This window comes from Parasteatoda tepidariorum, chromosome 9 (assembly GCF_982258835.1).
Source record: "Parasteatoda tepidariorum strain Cologne lab strain chromosome 9, Ptep-v5.0, whole genome shotgun sequence".
NCBI lineage: Eukaryota > Metazoa > Arthropoda > Arachnida > Araneae > Theridiidae > Parasteatoda > Parasteatoda tepidariorum.
This window is the reverse complement of record NC_141763.1, coordinates 85,498,620-85,516,408: the sequence shown is the minus strand read 5'-3', so window position 1 is coordinate 85,516,408 and position 17,789 is coordinate 85,498,620.

Here is a 17,789-nt window from a genome sequence, read left to right as displayed (position 1 = left end):
TGCGGATTCGTATCGACCAGCTATCGCCGGGATTCGAACCTCATAGGAAGGCGAACGCTCTATGATCATAATAGCTGCTCACCAACGAAGGCGAAGAGTGTTTTTTCACCTTCGCCACACAACCATATCCTGGGTTTTCGTACTTTTCCTTTCCATGTAGAGCAATTCATGCAGGTTTGTTTTATCAAAAAGTCTCCACGGAGGCATGTTTCTCCCAATACTTGATTCAGGTGTTTCATTGTCTTCTGGACTGGGTTCAAATGGGCTATAGAGTTGAGCATTGTTAGTCTTTAACGCAAAATTGGGTCGACTGTTCAATGATGGTTTTAAAATAGAATTTTAAAGGGGAAAAATGTATTTATTAAATTTAAACAGCCACGAGGGAAACAGCATATTAATTAAAACTGCAACCAAAGGAGGAAACCAGGAATTGAATTTGTGGGGAGATGAGATCTCAGTTATTCTCTAACAAAGGGAAAGGTAAGGGAAATTAAGGGCGGTCTTATTTGCCGATTGGTCCTGTCGTTATCTTTTACTAAATGTTTTGTAGCGTTTAGTGAAAGATAATGTAAGTATTTCCTAAAGATACAGCAAAAGTATTTGTATATTTTAAAACTACAGCTAATTTTATTACAGTTTCATTTCTTACTCATATATATTCGATAATTACTTTTAACCATGATTTTTATATTTAAACTTCCCTTTTTTCAATAAATGATTCATTGTAAACTATAAATGAAAAGTATTTTAATTACTGCGTTATATATTGTATGCTAGTTGAATATCCGTTCTCGGTAACGAATGAAGTAAAGTAAATAATCATTAAACCAGTTTTGAACAGCGCTACGAAGTCATACGCTAAACTGGAATGTATATGCCAACAAATTAATAAAGCCGAAAAATACCAATTATTTTTTTTGCCCTTCTCGGTGAATTTATGCTTTTATAATAAGTAAAACACGTTTGTTTGCTCACCCCAGCAAAATATATATTTACGTTCCATCCCCATTTTGACATCCATCACCTAATTTTTCAATGTCCGAAATTTCAAACACGACGAGGCAACAATTTTCACAACAAAACAGAACACCAGATTTACTCTAACCTGACCTGCAGATCAATCATCAAAGACATTATCAAAACAACTATGGAAGATACATTAAACCCACTGTAAATTTTTACTAACTCTGGCCGTCCAACTACCGTATGGATCAGCGTTTCCATATCCCCTGAGTCAACTCCAATTCTCTCGCTTTAATTACCTCATCACTGGAGACTCTGATTCGGCGATTTTGATTTTTAGCCGGGATGACTATCCTTAAAACTGGACTTTTAGTGACTTTAAAAAAAAAAAAATTTTTTTTTTAAATCTCATGGTGTTCTTAGGTAGGATTTGAACTGTCCTCGTCATTCACACCATTTTAATCCACTTTTACTATTTAAACACTAATTTGATGATTTTACTATTTGTAACTCGATTGTTTCCTTAATAGGCAATTTGCCCTATGATTAGTTTTTAAATTTTGTGCCTTTAATATTCTGACTAATTGAGATAACTAATTTTGTTCAAGAGTATTGTTCGCCCGCAAAGTTTACAGGCTGTTGCCATTTGACTTTTGTATCTTATGTATTTTATGCATTTTTTGTATTTTATGTTCTTTAATGTTTTTTTTACTTGGTTTTTAATAAACATTTACCCGTATGCCCTCAATTGGGGCAGGTCGGGGTAAATATTTCATTTACGTTCCTCATTATCACTTTACATGATACTGTTGCTCGAGGCTAATTCATGATAGTCTAAATTTACAACAATCAAATAATTTTCTCCCGCACTTATCCCTTTCAAGGAGTCGAATATTTCCTTTTTCCATACATTACAAACTTCCTTTTTAATTGGCTCTATATATATTGATATTAAGTTTTCCAAATAAAGTCCCGCAGTAGACTCATCGTTAAGACACGGTTCCCAGCAGATCACCGAAGTCAAGCATCACTGGCTACGGGCAGTGTGCGGGTGGGTGACCACTTGGATTAGTCTGAGCAGGGACCGAGGGTGTGCGGTATTAGTCCTCGTTAAACTTTTCTACCGTAACTGGTCTACAGTGCTCGACTTCGGTGCAGGTCGTCGGGCTACCAAAGCGAGGGTGCCATCCCCTCCGCAGAGGATCAAAATTGCGATGGCATGTCTTCGGATCCTCCTCAGGGATGCTTCCCTGACCGTCGTCAATAGCCCATTGTGCAGCTCTAGTGCGACGTAAATTAATTACATCAACAACAATAAACTAAAAAAACTAAACTCAGTGGTGCAATAGGCCATTGAGTGTCAACGCCTACTCTGCCCATCCCAGTTTTCTTGACCTTAGACTTTGGGGTGCAAGATGTTCCCTATAGGTGGTTAGCTGAACGAGGAATCCCCAAGTCCCAGAAAATGCTTGGAACTTATTTCATAGACTTACTAAAGGGGTGGCAGGCTGTGGAAACTTTGCCCACCTCCGAGGATCCCTTAGGAAAATTTTTAATATGTTTGGCGTAAAACGTAAAGTAGAATATCTCCATTAGTTTTAACCTATAGTTCAATTTCACTATACACTTTAGCTACTACCGTTTGGCAAAATACTACTATATGCACTAACAAAATTTACCATACGTATAGGCAGAAATTTGCCAAACGCACATGTAAAAATGATGAAATATTTTTGAATTATATTAGCACGTTTGAATTATGAATTATATTAGCACAATTTGCATTATTCTGTTACATCTGTGAGAGATTTATATAATTTGTTTCAAAGTTCTTGAATTCATTTCATTCCAAAATCAAGTTGTTTATCAGACTAAGTTTAAAGTTTCTAAATAGTGCCGTCAAAACTAGTAGAATATTGATGAATTTAAAAAAAAAATATATTGAAATCAACCAAGTCGAAAATTCGAAAAAAAAGGATGACTGAACAAGACAATTATTAAAGAAGGAGTATTTTTGCCCGGATAAACCTTTTGGTAAAAAAGAGCATTGTATCGAAAAAAGTTCAAAATAATTGTCTATATATTTCTATATTTCAAACAAACAATACTTTTGCTGCTTCTGTTCTAATATCACAAAATATTTTTGATTTTCTACTATCGAAATGTCTTAGATATTTTTCTTGCTTATTATTTTTCTACAAAATTCTAAATTTCATAATCTTAAGTAACGAATTTTAAAAGTAATGCTTCGTTGAAATTCGCTTTCTCAAGGACTAGTCAAGCGATTTCACTCAATCTTCTATTTTGCCAAGCAAAATTGCATTCTTTAAAATGATAGAAAAAAATTGTGTAACTCAGAATTAAAAGGTTTTTAGACTATTATTAAAAAAAATAATAAAAGATAATAAATATTTATTGAAAACTATTTTTCGCAGGCAATTGTATAGGGATAAACAAATTTTATAATTGTGTGCAAATTTTTTTAATTCGTTTAAATGTTTAAGAGATATGGTAAAATACGCAAAAAATAAAGCTAATAATAAAGGATCTAAACTTTGGATCTAAACCGCTATACTTCGGGAGCCTGAAATTATTACTTTTTGATTATTATAAACAGGTTTTAAACTAGAATCATTAAAATATAATTCAAATTTAACAATTTACAACCAGCTATTTTTCTTATGTTTTTTCCCTTCATTTCTAACGTTTCTGGAGTGTTGACATTTATTTTGGCTATAGAATATTTTAAGCAGGCGTATCATAATTCTTTTACTCCAAGACATTTAATGCTTAATAAAAATATTTAAATCTATCAATAACATTTTTTAATATTATATTTTCCTGCAGAGATTTTTTTCATCATATTTTACTCAAAAAAAAAATTTTTTTTTAATTATTTGTTTCCTTAAAACCATTTTTTCTTCTTAATCATTAAAAAAATCATAAGAAGTGATAATTTAATTGAAATTACAAAAATTCGCTATCGATGGTCTACAACCACCTAAAGTACGGCCACCATTGATTACCCCTTTACTTGAATCAATGATACTTTGTCATTTTTTTTAGAAAAGACATTTTTAATACATTTATTTTAAAAGCTTTCATATTTAAAACACAAGTTGAATGCAGATTTTAAAATACAATTGTATTATTAAATCATTACTTCCGTTATAAATTGCAGAATAAGAAGCGAAATTTAAAAATATTTGCTTTTTAAAAGAGCACGAGCACATATTTTTAAAAAAATTTCAAAGCTCAAGTTTTAAAACTTTTTTAAACTTTTAGTTTTAAAAATACTTATACAATTCAACTTTAGAGCAGGTGAATCTACATTAGATCTAATTGGATCACTTATGGCAACGTTACTTTTAAAAAGTAATGAGTAAAAGTACAAGTATTCTTAAAAACATAACGAGTAAAAAGTAAAAAGCTCTTATTTTAAAAAGTAGCGAGTAAAAAGTACAAGTAAAAGTACAAGTACTAAACAAAAAAAGTAACGATTTAAAAGTACATTTCTTGGAAATCGAAAATTCAAAGTAAAATAAAAATTTATTGAATAATATTCTTATGTTCTTTAATGTTTTCGCAAAATTGTTGTTATTTATTTAATTATTTTTAATTTTGAAGGTTATGGGCATTAATTTATTTTTAAATTCGGAAGAATATTATAATATAATTTTTTAATATAATCGTATAATGTAATTTTAAAATCAAATATAATTTTAATATCAAACTTTTTATGGATTTGCACGAAAAAGAAATTTTATCTATTGAATTTAATTTTTAGTTTATTATTTTTATTTATTTAAATTACCATTGATTTAAAATTGTTTTACTCTATAGAAACGCGATTTAAAAGCACAAACATAAACAAAGCAAACACGGGGTTTCAGATAGCTTTGTGATCTTGGAGCTAGTAAAAAATATTTGAATGTGCAGTATAAGTTGAAACAGAACAGTCTACAGTTTTATTTGTAACAATGGCTAATGCTGAAGTTATGCGAGAAAATTATTTTCCGAACATTTCTGCCTAACGGAATAATTAAAATTTGTAAACGAATTATAATATCAGCTGCTAAATTAATACCTTCGAGTTTTCAAAAGTTAAAATAGTAATTATAATAGTTTTCAATAGCACAAATAGTTCTGAAGTTCTTAGAGATTTGACTGGGCGTTGTTTAACAAGGTCGGGCATAAACATAATTTTAGTAAAAACTGTACTAGGTAAAAATGTATCTCTCTATTCTAAAAAAAAGTTTTTGCAGTTAATTTTGTCCCCTGAAAAACTTTTTAACTACGTGATGAAAATCTAAGATTAAGGAATCAATTCATTCAGAATCTTTCAGGGAAGACATTTAGGGCATTCAAATCTTTTACATAATTTTAAATTTTTATTTATTTTAGTTTTAAAGCACGATTTTGCGGTTAATAATGAAGAATAACCGCCGTTCACAACAGCCAATCACATGTCTGAAAACGGCAAGCTTAAAAAAGCGATTTACAAGTCTGAATTTTCTTTTTCAGAGATGCAACCAATCACAAAATAGTTAGAATTTCATTCTTCAGTTTTACAACATCTCAACTTATTTCGTATTGATATATTGATTAATCTGATTATTTGTTTTCTAAAACGTTAATTCGTAAGTTTAATCTGGTTCCGGCATATAAGATAAAGTTGAATGACAAGGAATTTAATTAATATGCAATACAGTAAATAAGCGAAGAGATATTTTATAAAAGTATTTAATGAAAAATAATAACAGCGAAATATATGCGTTTGCGAAGCGTTCTATTTACATCTCTGAATGTTGCCACCTATTTTTATGAAAGTTAAACTATTCTCTGCAATAATAAAATTAGACTTATGCGAACCTTACATTCTATTGATCTAAGTGACGATGGGATTTGTATTTTAAAAAAATGTGATAAGATTCGCTTAAAAAATGTTGACGTTATTATATGGGACGAAGCAAGTATGATTCCCAGAAAAGCAATAGAAATGATCGATAGAACTTTTCGTGATCTTCTAGCTAATGAGATACCATTTGGTGGTAAGATAGTCATTTTAGGTAGAGATTTTCGACAAGTGTTACCTGTCGTTAAAAAAGCTACACATATGCAGGTTATTAATGAAACTATAAAATACTATTTTCTTTGGCCATTTTTTGAAATCCTCCATTTGACAATTAATATGAGAGTTAAAGCTGGTAACCAAGAATTTGCCAATTGGTTGTTGACAATTGGCAATGGAGAACTTTTACATCTTGATGCAAGCACTCCTGATCTTTATTGTAAAGATATCATTTCTTGGTTTTTTTTTTGAAAAAATCGATTGTCTTAATACTAACTTCATTAATCACATCATATTATCACCGCAAAATGATGAAGTTAACAAAGTTAATGAAAATATTTTATCACGTGTGCCAGGTGAAGAGGTTATAAGTTATAGTATTGATAAGGCCACACTATATGGAGTAGATAAATCAGACGGGAGAGAAGAAGAAGCTACTTTAAGGTATTCTATTGAATATTTAAACTCCATAAATCTCCCGGGACTGCCACCTCATCAGCTCAAATTAAAAGTTGGATGCATTGTAATGCTGATCAGGAACATATCTATTGTTGATGGCCTTTGCAATGGAACTCGATTGACTGTTCTTAAAATAGGGAAAAGAGTATTGACTTGCCAAATTGCTACTGGTAATAAAAATGGTAGTATTGTCAATCTTCCAAGAATAGAATTAAATACATTATCAAGTAATTCTTCCTTACCATTTGTGCTTTATCGACGACAATTTCCTGTTAGATTAACTTATGCCTTAACAATTAATAAGGCCCAGGGCCAAACCTTCGATAAAGTTGGGCTATATATTGAACGGCCTATTTTTTCTCATGGTCAATTATATGTGGCATTGTCAAGATGCACAACGAAGGAGAACATTAAAATATTTATTAAAGATGATCCTGTCATTAACAATATTGTATATAGAGAAATATTATAACATATATATATAATGTCAAATTTATAAATGTATTTAGCGTAAAGAAAATGCTATTGGTGCATTGTTTATTTTAATTCCGCAAAATTAATGTTTTCATTTATAGTTATTTTGCTTATTATTAAAATATTTTTTTAAAAATTACCCTGTTCTTAACAATATTGCTTATTGAAAAATATTATAGTGTTTGCATATATATATATATATATATATATATATATATATATATATATATATATATATATATATATATATATATATATATATATATATATATATATATATATATATATATATATATATATATATATATATATATATATATATATATATATATATATATATATATATATATATATATATATATATATATTGAATTAAATGTGTTAAAAATATATTCATTTCTTTGGGACAAAGTCTGTATTATTGTGATTATCATTTTTTTAAAACAAGTTTCATATTAAGATTATATCTGCACATTGATGTTAATTTCTGACAATTTTGGCTCATTTAAAGAACAAATAGGACATAGAAGGAACTGTAGTCAACGAAAAAAAGTGACATTGATATTGACACACTGCTTATTCTGCATTTAAGAAAATTAATTCTTTTCGATGATAACAGTTAATATTCAGTTTAATATTGAAATATATGAAATCAAAGCATTCTTGGTTTTGCGAAGCAAACCAAGCAAGAATTGCGAAGCAATTCTCCGGGGGTTGGCGAGCGTCAGCGAGCAGGGGGCGGAGCCCTCTAGTTTAGTAAAAAATGTATTAAGACAAAAATGTATTATTAGTGAGTTCAACAAGAAAATTGAAAAACGTAATAACAAAATCCAACATTTTTTATTTAAAATGCATTAAAAAAATGCATAAATCTCGAAAATGTATGAAAATAACTTGCTAATTAATATTTTTATTCATTTTGCAAAATAATTGCATTTCGAAAGTGGTGACACTGAGTCTCTGCGAGAATTTCTCAGAACGTGCTTAGCCACGCTGAATAAGCGCTCCACGGGAGCACTAGAAGGTACTGCAGTATTATATTTCACATAAAATTTTTTTACGATTGGATATCGATTCAGAATTGATATTCTTTCCGTTTCGACATTTGAGCTCATGTAAGCCATAAATTCTTCCGTCGCTGGTGATTGGCATGTTGTTTTCAGCTTTATAAAATTTAAAATCCCTGGGTTTTTTTTCTGTTACGTTATTAGTTATAGCAGGGTGTTCAGCTTGGACAATTCTTTCCAATTTTTTTGTAGTCTTCTCCCTAACTGTGAATGCATATATATTGCACATTAATTTTATAAATAAAAAAAAACGTGAATTTTTTTAAATTCAAATTTTTTTATTTTTTTTTTTTTTTATTTTTTTTTTTTAAAGAAAGCTTACCGAGTTTTAGAAAAAAGTAACGATTTCGCTCGACATTACCGTTACAAATACTTGTACTTTTTCCCTAAAAACGTAACGAAAGTACAAGTAAAAGTACTAAATTTAAAAAGTAACGAAGTACAAGTAAAAGTACGTACGTTTTACTTGTACCGGCGGTACAAGTAACGAAAGTAAAAGTACTGCCATATATGAATTGGACGAATCTAGAATGGACACATTCGATAAACTTCTTCTGCAGTATACTATGTCCGATAATTCTCGTTCGGATTTAAATTTCATTATCGTTTTGAGCTTTTTCCTATTTTCTTATCTTTTTTTTAGGGCACAGTCATTAATTTTGGTCTTAATTCCAAAATTCCTCCTTCTTGAACGGTGAATCATAAACAATTAATGACCAAGTCATAAGTCGGTATTTGTGAAAATCAATGATACTTTCCTAAATGCGAAAATTAAAGATTAGTTAATTTTCACGCTAAAAGGTGCATCGGTAATTAGATTAATTTAGAGATTTTACACTGTTGTGAAAGTTTTTCAAACTGGTTTGCTTTTGCATGTGATTTATTTGTATTCCTTTCCTCAACTTGATCATTTCTTATTTTAGTAAATAATTGTTGTTTTGATAATATTAGTTGGTAGGAAATTGAATTCTTTTGGATACTATTTGTGCTCCCACGTCCGCTGCCCTCGTTAGCCGGCTTAGCCGTTGCCCAGGCGATACCACGTGGAGGTGAGGGTCAGCAGTGGTGTTGTTTTGTGGGAGCTTTACGAGTGTCTTCCAGCGAAATAGTTTATAGAAAACTATTCCGCTGGGAATAGTATGTTGCATGTAACAATATTATTACACTCGATGGACATCGCCCTGTTTTTTTTTTTTTTTTTTTTTTTTGGATGGTAAAATTTTTTTTTTTGATTACAAAGTCATTTTTAATGTCAATTATTTTTAATGTAAGTCATTTTTAATGTCAAAGTCTTTTTCAATATCATTTCGATGCCAGCCTTTTATTTTTTGAAAAAAATCACACCATGGAACAGTACATCTTTGCAGGAGCTATACGAGCACCTCCAATCAGATAAGTAAGTTCTGGCTCCTCCTTATCACCAAAATCACTGTCTTTGGCTGCATCAAATTTTTTCTCGCCATCCATATTCACACAATACATTTTGGAATGAGCCATCCGAGCACTTCCAATTCTGTAAAAAAGCTTTGGCTCTACCTCGTCGCCGAAATCACTTTCTTTATCTCCATCAAGGTTTTTTTTCTCATCCATTTTCAAGCAATTCATTTTAGAAGGCACTATCAGTGCACTTCCAATTCTATAAGCAAATTTTGGCTCCTCCTCGCCACCAAAATCACAATGTTTGGCTTCATCAAAGTTTCTCTCGCCATCCATATCAATGCAACACAACTCCGAAGGAGCTATGAGTGCACTTCCAATTCTATAATACACATCTTCCTCTCCGCCAAAATCACTATTTTTGGCTTCATCACAGTTTTTTTGTGCATTCATATCAAAACAATACAGCTGTGAAGCAGTTAATCGTGCACTTCCAATTCGACAACAAATGTCAATCTCCTCCTCACCACCAATTCTATTTTTACTGGCTCCTTTCTTAGGAACGCCATTCAATTTCCTGTCATTAAACAGAAATTTATTTACTATTATTTTAAAATAAATTCTTTTTAGAATAACAATTAATTTCTACTGAAACCATATTAGCAATAGATATTTATATGATTTAAGATATCTATATTTATTTTTAATAATTAGGAAATGTTTTTAATGAAAAGTAATCATATACACAGTACTGACATATAAATTATTAAAATATAAATTTATCAATGAAAAATTTAAATTGGAAAATGACATATTGCATGTTCAGTGTTATACAGATATATGCTTATAATAATATTTATAATTTTTTGTTTTATTTAGTAGTTAACTAAATTATTATATGATTTAAGATACCTATATTCATTTTCAATTATTTAGGACATGTTTTCAACAAAAAATAATCATATTTTCAGTCAGCTGTAAACACAGAACTGACCTATATACTTAAAAAATCAAATTTATATATCTACATATAAATGAATAATACATCACAATAATTTTCTTACAAAATAAGGAAGTTTAAACTAGCTTCAATAATTTTCTGAAGAGCTGCGAGGATAATTAATGGCGATAGGAGATGTTTAACTTAACTCTCTAATTTTCGTAACTGACGTATTGTATGTGCACCGTTATGCAGATTTACGTTTAAAATTATATGTATAAATTTTTGTTTTAATTTGTAGTTGACTGAAATGAATAAATAAAATAAATGTTACTTACAGTTTCTTACGAATGTACCTGAAAAATCTCGAGAAAATTCTCGCCATAATCAATTAAATTGAATCACAAAAGAGCAGTTGAATAAAAATCGCCCAACTCACTCAGAAGCTTTTTACAAAGTGAATTATTTTCATTGTTACTCGTCTTACATATATTTCTTGCATTGTTAAGTTTCTTTAAAATATTTATTTATTGTTAAGTGCTTGAAACAACAAAGAAAATTTTAATTGTTTAGTGTCTTTTGAGAAAAGCTACTCTGTTGAAGTTGAATAGAAATTTTAACAATAAATACGCAAGAATACTTCTTTAAATGTATATATATATATAATTTTTTTTTACAAAAAAATAAATTAGTATTCATTGTTAGTATTATATCACACAGTACCCTTAGAACAATATTTTTTTACATAAAAGTTGACAAATAATTTTTTGGTTTACTTGGATGCAGATTTCGTTGAAAAACAGTATAAAATTTTCAGAAATCGGTAGGTTTTCACAAACTTTTTAAAAAGTAATTTTTTTATTTTTGAATTTTTTTAAAAATAATCTTGCATATCATTATATTGATCACTGTCCGTGCATTCAATTGCATATTATAAAATATAAGAGCATTTTATGTGGTAACTTAATGCAATACCGAAGAAAAAATTTAAAAAATAAGGAAGGCACAGATATAAAATTCTGTTGAAATTCTTACAACATTTTGAAAGTTTAAACAATGCAACAAGAATACTATTCTGATTTTAAAAAAGTTCACGTCAAGGTTTAAACTTTAATGAGAAAAAGTCTTTGGATATTCAAATAACATGCAAGCACCATAAAATCATCTATCTACCAGTCATCTATATAAAAATATCTATGAAAAAATACTTCAGTTCTCTGACTCAATTTTAACTATGATTCAAGCTTGATAGATTGAGATCCTAACACTAAATATGAAAATCAATTAGTGGATACGATATTTTAACTTATATGGTAAAGATGCTGAATAAAACACATAAATTTTTAAAAAAATATTATTTCATGTATTTTGATTTCTTATATGAGTAGGAAATCATTAATGTAGGTCATCGTTTCTCTCGGAAATACTTTGGATAATTTAAAAAATACTTTGAACAGATTTAAAATAATTAAACTAATAGTTAATGATATTTCATCACATATATCTAAACTGTAGTGCTGCCCTCTCTTAACTTGCTTGTTATACAAATAAATAAGTGTTATAAATTTATCAAATAAATACTTAAATTTTGTTTTCTATGAAAATGAAAATATAATAATGAATATTATAATAATGATAATAATGAATATTGCATAAAAGAATATTAGAGTTTTCAGATAAGTTTCTCTAAAATAATTGAAAAGAATAACAAATTAAACTTTCAACATTTCACATTATTTTTCCTTTCGTGGTGCTGCCATCTCTTTAGGGAAAGTAAAAATATTTCTCAAAAATAATTTATTTTGGTTTTGTAAATGCATAAATGCGTACAGTTTCGCAACTAAATTTTATATCTTTGCTTTAACTTACTGTTAATGGAGAGAGAATTAAATTTGTTTACTAATATCGAACTTAATCTCTCTGTTAATATTTTCAACATGTCCCAATAAAAATACCTCCGTGATAGAAGTTAAACTTTATTTATTGCTCAACAGGAAATTTTTAATTACTGAAATTTAGTGAAATATCAAGTAAAGAACTAAAAATATGAGATTAGTGTCTGATAAAATCATGTACAAAAGTCTATGAATAAAAGCATTGTAGAATATTTAAATAAAGAAAATGAGATATTTAAATTCAAGTTTGGTGCTGCCATCTTTAGGGGTATAAGAAAAAATTACCACCATTAATATAAATTTTTCAAATTTTTTCCCCTCTCCCCAATCGAAGTGTCATTTAAAAAAGGAGAACATTTTAAATAAACATTGAAAGAAAGAAATATCAATTAACACATTACCTCCAATAAAAAGAAATGCTTGCCCTTTCTTTTAATTTTCCTTCGATGAATTGATGTATTTCGAAAAGATTTTAAATATTTCAGAAAGGAACAATTTTATTATTATTTTTTTTATTTATTTCAAGAGTTTTTGAATGGATTCAAAAATGCAAATATCAGTAATCTAAAATAGGAATAACTTTAAACCAAAATTAAATAACATCTGGAAAATTTTTCCTTTTTTTGAAAAAGTTTTTACATAAGAAAACGGATGACCACACCAAGAACCATAAAGACCATATAAAATATGGCTACACAATTCAAGTTTCAGTAAAAAATGTGCGGATTTTTTTAAAAATTTATTTTTAATGACAATTTAAGAATGTTATGTACAAAGTTTAAGCATGAAGTTTTTAAGGATTCATGACCTCTTTTACAGTTTTTTCAACAGATTTGGATTTCTGACCCTTAAAATACAGGCGGTAGCTGCAATCTGGGATATATGGTCCCCATAGTTGGGTCAGTAAAGTGATCCAAAATTCTGAACCCTTAATGTTAATTTTATTCTTTGCGTATTTCGCCATATCTCGAGAACTTCTTAAGCGAATTTAAAAATTTTTGCACCTAATTATAATATTCGTTTTTTCAAAGATAATTTCATGTAAGAAATACAAGGAGTAGCCGTAAATATTTTAAGTTTAATAAGTTTCAGTAAATATTTATTATTTTTTGTTACTTACTATAATAGTCGAAAAAGTTTAGAATTGTAAGGTATACAAATTTTAAGTCATTTTAAAGTATGTTATTTTACGTGGCAAAATGCGAAATTTGAAGGGAATTGGCTGAATAGTTCATGAGAAATCAAATTTTAAATATTCGAATTCTTTAAAATTCGATTTCTCAAGAACTATTCCACCGATTTCTGCCAAATTTTGTAATATGTTATGTAAAAATACATACTTTAATGTGGCGTAAGAAACAGTACACCATACAATTTAAAAATTTTACGACTATTATTTAACGGTTTAATAAAAAATAATAAATATTTACTAAAATTTACGTTTTGTGTTGAATTAGGTTTGGAAAAAAAAAAAGAAAACAAATTTCACAATTGTGTGCGAAACTTCTTTAATTTTTATAAAAAGTTCTCGAAGTATAGAGAAATGTGAAAAGTAAAAAGTAATATTAATATTAAAAGATCCAAACTTCGGTTCGCTCTCGTGGCCAAAGCATGGGGAACATATTTATAAGACTGCGGCTACCCCCCATATCAGACGAGATTACAACTACCCCTAATATTGGGGGTCAATAACCCCTTAATAATGGGGGGATCCAGTGATCGGATCCTCACGTTCTAGGACTCAATCTTAATGGTTTGAGGGGGAGACCTCTAATATGCTAATTAATTTCTGCAAACAATATTTTAAGCTACGAAATCAAACACAAAAACGTACTTTCTATCGAAAAGCATAAATTTTTTTCGATGGAATCTGATTTTTAACTCCCAAAATATCTAAGTAATTAGTGCAGACGATATTTTAAGTTACGAAATCAAACACAAAAACGTACTTTCACTTAATAAATATACCGTTTTTTCTATGGAATCGGATTTTTAACCCCCAAAATATAGAAGTAATCGCAATTTGGGATATATGGCTCAAATAATTTGGTCAAGAGAGCTCTGCAAAATTTGGGCCAATGAATGCTAATTTTACTTTCTCCGTATTTCGCTATAATTTGAGGACTTTTAACAGAATTGAAACATTTTTGAACCCAAATAGAAAATTCATATGTTCAAAATTAAATCAATGCAAAAAGTGACTTTTCAAAAATATCTATTATTTTTATTATTTTATTTAATAATCGTCAAAAAACTAAATTTTGAATGTATTTTAAAGAATGTAATTTTACATGGTTAAATACAAAATTTGAGTAAAATCGGTTGAATAGTTCATGAGAAATTGAATTTAAAAACTTTGATCTTTGAAATTCGATTTCTCCGAAATTATTCAGCCGATTTCGCTCCAATTCTATACTTTGCCTTATAAAATTATATTCTTTAAATGAAAATTGAGTACCTGGCAAATCAAAATTTTTTGAATATTATTAAATAAAATAATAAATACATAGTGAAATTTATATTTTGCATGGAATTATCTTAGAATAAACGAATTTTACAATAGCGTGCAAAATTTTTTCAATTCGCTTGAAAAAATTCTCGAACTATAGCGAAATACACGAAAAGTAAAACTAACATTAAGGGGTCTAAACTTTGACGCGCTCTCCTGACCGAACTATTGGGACCCTATTTTCCAGATTGAGGCTGCTCCCTATATTTTGGAAGTTGAAAATCCGAATTTCGCAAAAAAAGTATGTTTATTTAGAATAAGTTCGTTTTCGCGTCTGATATTGTAACTTAAAATATCGATTGCACTAATTACTTATCATATTTGAGGTCACCCCCTTAAAACCATTAACATGGTGTTTCGAAGCTCTGTGTCTAAGAAAAATAAAGCGCCGCACTTTAAGTGACGTGAAGCAAAACGTTGATTTTAAACCATATACATCATCTTGCTGTGAGGAATTATCTGGGCTAGAACGGACAAATAACTTAAATATTTTAAAAGTTATTAAACTTTTCCAAAAATCACTAATTTCGCGACGTTTTTCCACCTAGAATAAAATTACCAATACCACTACCTTATTCTCAGTCTTTGCGAATTTTTACGAAACAAGATAATACAGCATTGGAGTAAGTTTTTACATGTTTAAAAATTAGAACATAAACGCTTTTCCTTTCCACAAAAATGGCTTTTCTCCATATTTAAGCTTTGCGCCATTTTCAGAAAAAGCATCGATAGCGCTTTTTTAGTTGGGCTAAACTAGTCCTATCTGTCATGATCAACTGTTACAAACTAACCGCAGTTATGAAAATGCATATTATTCACAAAAACGCATCCTTTCGTATGACTAGAAAGCCTTCGAAAAGAAAACTTTAATATATTAAAAAACTGAAGTAACGTAAAAGATTTAAGAACCAAAACATCCAAAAAATTAAAAAAATTAAATTCTATTGCTTAATTTGTTGAAAAAGTAATTTTGGTTGGTCCGTATATTGTTTACGTACACTACATTTTTTCACATACCTTCGTGATTTCATGTTTCTAAGTTGTACATTTTTAACGTATCGAAAATGTAACGTGACGATAAACACCCTAAACAGCGGCGGTGTTGCCGACCCTTATGAATTTTTTTATATCGATAGAAATAATAACTGTGCATTAAATAAACTTTTGTTTTATTTATTTAATCAAGTAGACTTTCTAATTTTAAGTATTTTTTTTAATTAACAAAATATTTGGAAAAAAAAACAATAAAAAGGAATGAAACAAATTCGGTTTTTATTCAATTTGTTTTAAGAAAAATAAATGCACAAATAGAACTTATTGAAAATGAAAACGATAAAATAAAATTGTTGTTCTTTCTGAGGTTTACTTCTTACCAACCAATCTTATTTGAAAATCTGATTTTGTCTTTTATTTGAAAACGAATTCAACATCGCGAGCAGGTGTAGTTTTTTTTAGAATTATTAAATTCGTTCTCCGTATTCTATTTTATGTTTCGTTGTATTTGTTTTACTGTTCGTACGGTATTGTTTCATTTCCCAGAAGTCAATGCGTTGGTTTCGATTTGAGGGGAATGTGAAAAACAAGAAAAACATTCATATATGCAGCAAGACAAATGCCTTCAAATATAAAATATTATAGAGTAAAGTATATAAATTATGTATTAAATCAGCGTTTCTATCAATAACTGTGCGTCACAATACCGAGATGGTGCCAAGGAAACTCGATTGGCACACAAACTCATTGCCTTTAGTTGGGAATCAGAGGAAAAAATATATTGAAAGAAAAATCATGCCGAAAAAAATGTTGTTGGTGGGGTGATTTGAATAAAATAAAGTAGGCTTAAAAGCTTCATGAGATAAACCATATCGTTTAGAAACTTTCTACAAAGAAATCGATTGATTGTTCGTTGAAAAATTCGCTATAGAGAAAATTTATTAATCGTAGGTAACTGATTTTCGGAGTTAGACAATTAAGTTACAAAAAGATTTAATCTGTGTTCAAAAGATTTAATCTGTGTAATAAAGTAAATAACTAAGACTTTTAATTACAAATAAAGTAATATATGTTATGAAGAAGTTTGAAATAAGAACATCGAATCTTTAGCATAGAATTCTTTTTAATGTCTTATCGTTGCAATAGATAATGAGAGTGATTTCAAAAGCTGATGCATGCGATACCGAATTGGCTGCACTGGAGTTGATTGTTTCTTTAAATACAACGAAAATCAAATATACATGCGAAAAATTAAAACAAATGGTGATTATTAAAACTATGAACACCTAAAAAAATGAAAAAGAAAATTAAAAACATAAAATCTGAAAAATTCATGAAAAACCAATGAAAATAGTAAAAAAATAAAATTAATAAATAAACTAAAATTAACAGCTTATAATTTTAAAGAAGTGACGAAAATAAAAAAGATCACTATCCGAAAAATTAAAAAAAAAGAGAAAATAAATTCTTGAAATATTTAATAGAATGACAAAAAATAGTAAGATAAACATTCGAAAAGTTCAAAATAATAATGTTAAATAGAAAAGATAAACGTCTGAAATATTAAAAGGAAAAAAGAATCAAAAAGTAACGACAAAAAAAAAAAAAAAAACTAAAAAATCGTGAAAAGGAGTCACTTTGGGGAATCTTTGAGTGGTATTTAACGTGTTTCAATTAAGCGTTCGTTACATTTTAAGAAATTCATTGTAGGAACTTCGTTTTATGGAGACTCCTTTGCATACCCATTCCTTTAATGCAATAGAGAAAAAAACATCTCTTAATTTTTTTTAAAATCTGTTTTTAGTTTAGAGACTTAAAATCTTTATTGTTATGGAATCTAAAATTCCTTTCTTACACTGCTCACCCTTCCAAAAAAAAAAAAAAAACCTAATGTATTTTAATTCTTTTTATTAATCGTATAGTATAATTTTTTTTATGGAGTCTGATCCTTTTGTTTAATGATAAAAAAAATTACTATGACAGAATCTACATTCTTTTCTTACACAAACTGCTTGAAAAAAAATCCTAATCGATTCGAAAT